This window comes from Arachis duranensis, chromosome 2 (genome assembly GCF_000817695.3).
Source record: "Arachis duranensis cultivar V14167 chromosome 2, aradu.V14167.gnm2.J7QH, whole genome shotgun sequence".
In the NCBI taxonomy this organism is placed as follows: domain Eukaryota; kingdom Viridiplantae; phylum Streptophyta; class Magnoliopsida; order Fabales; family Fabaceae; genus Arachis; species Arachis duranensis.
The window spans coordinates 71,828,722-71,833,002 of NC_029773.3; positions in this window are offsets into that span (position 1 = coordinate 71,828,722).

The following is a 4,281-nucleotide window of genomic DNA, read 5'->3' on the forward strand; positions in this document are numbered from 1 at the left end:
CTGTTCAGCGGCTGCACAACCCTTCATCGTGCCTTCACATAATTGTGTAGGTTGTGCTCACTTCGTATTGCCCTGGCGGTCTCGGTTCCCCTCCCGGCATGCTCCAGTTCACCGTGTGATCCTTCCCAGGGTTAGAGCAGCACCTGTGTCCTGTGTTAGTCGGTTCTCCAACATCTTGCTGCTATCCACCCGACCCAGTTCCAGCTGGCCTGGCCCAACCAGCAAGTATCCCTCAGTAGCCTTCTAGCTTTGGTCCACTGAGTTATTATGGCCCAAGGGCAATCCATAGCCCAAGAGCAATCCATGCCCCCTTGCGGCCCACAGTGCACGTCATTAAGAATCAAGGATACATTTTTATCAGAATCTTCATTATTGCTCATAATGGCACCCTCCCCAGAATCAGCTCTCTCTTCATTATGAAAGTTATTTTCATTAGACGTTACCAAAATTAGAAGATTCTGATTTAAATCTCCATTAAGCCACTCATTCAAAATACTTTCTGTAATTATCAATCTGTCCTTGACTTCTTTATCCTCCCACATCATCGAAATCACCAGTTCTTCCACCAGATTTGTGTGTTCCGGTAAGCATGCTTGGCTCACCGACTTCGCAATCGCATCCGCTTGATTGCTTGCAGTACTTTTACTTTGTTGTTTACTGCTAGTGCCTTTGTTCGCATCGCTATCAAACTAACAGTCCATTCCATATGTCTCTCGACCCGCCTCTTTAACCAAGACATCAAAGCCACTGATTCCTATTGTAATGTGTATCCATTCGTTAATTATATCCATAACACAGGTATCAATTTGAACTTGTCCAACACTGAAGCTATTGCACGATTCCGTCATTGTATTGCACCCAACTACTTCGCCCCACTGGCCCCCTATAATTTTAAAAGTTTCTGCTGACCAAGCATGCAACGGAACTCCAAAACATTCTAGTCACACTCTTCTAGTTTTGCTCCACTCCGACTCCTCCCATCTCCAAACACTATGGAAAAACTGTAATAGGCTATTTATTTTGAATGTGTATGTCTCTTCAATACTCAACATACTATCAAAAGTCAGTAACGCTTTATATGCACCCAGTTCTCGTACTTGGGTGACTTGAGCCAAGTTTTTTGCAATATGAGTCTTCAACGAGTCAAAGTTGATAGCAACTGTTGTCCCTCCCATGATACTTCTCTGTAGCCACTCCAAGTTTTCTTTTGCCACAACCACTTCCACCTTTTTTGTCCAACCATTCCCACAAGGATCTCTGACTGTTGTCTCCTTTTTCAGATCTATTGTATTCTTCCGAGCCTCTAACTGAACCTCCTCATGTCGCAGCCGATGAGAAGAAGAGTTCCGATCATCTTCTTATATCTCAGTTCTCTTCATATCATTCAAACCTGACAGTTGCCTGTATTTCTCTTCCCCCACAAACACAACCTTTTCTCTCAATCTCATACGATTCATTTCCCTTACCGCCTTCAATGTGCCTCCCTTCGTGGTGTATCGTATGAACGTAAAGATATATATGTTACCACTTTTTTGTTTCCATGACAGATATATATTGTTTATGTTTCCCGTCTAATTGAACAATTGAAACAACTCCCTCTTTGAAATGTCATCAGGAAGGTTATCTACAAAGATAGAGAAAGACTCATTTTCTAATCTTCGATACTCTTCTTGGTTTTAAACTCTTGGATCTTTGTCTTGATTCCTATGTCTACCCCCCTGTGTTTTCCACCCATGCTCTCGTTCTCTCACCCATCTATTCTCTAATGGGGTATCTTTTTCTTTTTGCTTTTGCTGCTCATTTTACTTCTTGTTCTTTAAAGGTAGGCGCTACACCGATGCAATGAGGATTAGTCCTAGTAGCAAGTTCTCGTAGCACACCAAAAATGCCATTAGGAACTCCCACGAATACAACTGCCAGGGTTTGGATCGAGACTATCCCTCACATTTGCCCACCTTGCCTTGGGATTTGTGATCTTCTTCTCAATTTTGTCATGTGGCATTCTTAGAGGAAGAGGTCTTCTTCGTTGAAGGAGGAAAGACTTAGCTTGGATGGATGATCAAAGTTTGGGAAAAGGTGGAAAGGCACACTCCTTTGCTATAGAAAGTCACCCTCCTTTGTTTGTGTTCTTCTTAGGATGCACAACCTAGAGACATTGTCCGGATTAGCTATCGGATGTATCAGGATATGGCAGTTTAACCGCACTTGAGCTCATAGCCAGTAGGACAGACATGCATCATGTTGCATTTGTTTACCTTGTTTGGGTGTGCTTAAGTGTTTTGGTTTGCCTATTTGATGAATTCTGTTTAACTGGTAATTGTGATACTTGCTGTAATTGTTCTTTAAATGTGTTTGCCTTGTATTTTATTTGTGCTTGTGATTAATTTCTATTTTGATGGTGATTGATTTAATTTGGGCCAGAGGCCTAGTTGATTTGTGTAACACCCTAATTAGCCTAAGCTTTACCTCGCGTCGTAAAGCAAAGGTTAATCAATGATTGCGACAGTTCTAAGCTCATACATATAATATATAGAAGAAATAATATTATCTAGAAGCCTGATGAAAGGTATAACTCAAAAAGCAGGACTTGAAAAGCGCATAATGTACTAACAAAGCTATTAACTTAAAGCAATAGAAATAGATACAATATAACAAAAGATAATAGTATAATATCATAAAAATCTAGCCATGGCTCGCAGAGTTTAAGCCGGCTAGCCATATATATAGATAACCAGAATCTAAAGTTTAAAAGGGCTTATACAAGTTTTTCTCTCTCACATACAAGCCTCTAGGCCAAAACAAAATACAAAAGCGAAAGACACATACAAAATAAACCAAAAAGACTCCAAAAGGTAACTGGATCCTCCGCTTCTGTCACCAACCAAACAACTCACTGAGGTGGGTTGCGACCTGCATCTGAAAAACACAACAGAAATATGGTATAAGAACCGGAGGTTCTTAGTATGGTAACAATGCCCAGTGATGTAGGATATAAGACCCCAGGAGGCCAAAAGCAATCTTAGACTCCATATCCATCACAAGAATTTATACTTAAAGCATTCTAAAACAAATAAGCATAATTATATAAATCTTAACATAATTAAACAGGGTATTCTATCTTAAGGGGATTTTTATTCTAACCAAACACCGCTGTCCCATAGCCTTCACCAACCTATCCTCCATGCGATCCCATCGCCACCGCCTTCCGAACCTCCTCAATCCTAGTAGAAAACACAATTATATACAATGGAAGTAAATCACAGGTAGAAGCATATAAAGCAAGTAACTCAAGTAGCAATTAGACATGTTATACAAATAGGCAAACAATATCAAGTTGGAAAAGTATACAAACAGGTAGAAGATGCACATGATGAATGCCTGTCCTATTGGCTGTGATAGTACATTGTCGGTTCAACTGCCACCCAACACATCTCCATGGAGATGTTGCCATTCGGAAATCATAATGGGAACCCCCGAGATATCGTTCTCGGATCACCATCCCGGATATAATGCCGACACACTATAGTGATTCCGAAAGGATGCGAGCGGGATACTATTGCCACAGACCTCACATCTCAACGCAAGCAGGACGAACTACCGCCCTTACGCCGCCGCCGCTACCTCGACAGGCGAGATCCAACTGCCGTCCCTGCCGGGCGCATAACGTCTCATAATTTCAATATACAAATGATATATCAATGGTTTTTCGAAAACATTTTTAATATCACATGGATCCATCATCTCATTCAAAGTCCTCGACTCATCTCAACTACTGTCAATTCAACATTTCCATTCCTCTTTCCCACTCCATCGAACCCATCCTCAATACACCAGAAACCTAAACCTCCATTCGCTAATTTTTCATAATAAATATCAACTAAAACCCTTAGCCCATTTCCCATATTCCCATACTCAAAATTAAGCCCAAAAGCCTTAAAATGGTGTTATAGAAGCTTACAACCTTTTCGGTAAGGTGAAATAGTTGAAAAACATGTTAAAATTTGAAAATCAGGACGTGTGCGTACGCACAGGGGTGCACGTGCTCACGCCCAGGAAGATTTTTGAAAGTGTGCGTATGCACAGGGGTGTGGGTACGCACAGGTACTCAGATTTGTAAAGTCTGTTCACTCACACAGGATGTGCTAGCGCCCCCAACAGATGACCCTTCTTGACTTGTGCGTGCACACAGGGCTGTGCGTACACGCAAGTCGTAATTCTTCATTGATGTGTGCGCGCACAAGCTGTGCTAACGCTGCAAGTAGAGAGCCTTTTTCTGCCTGT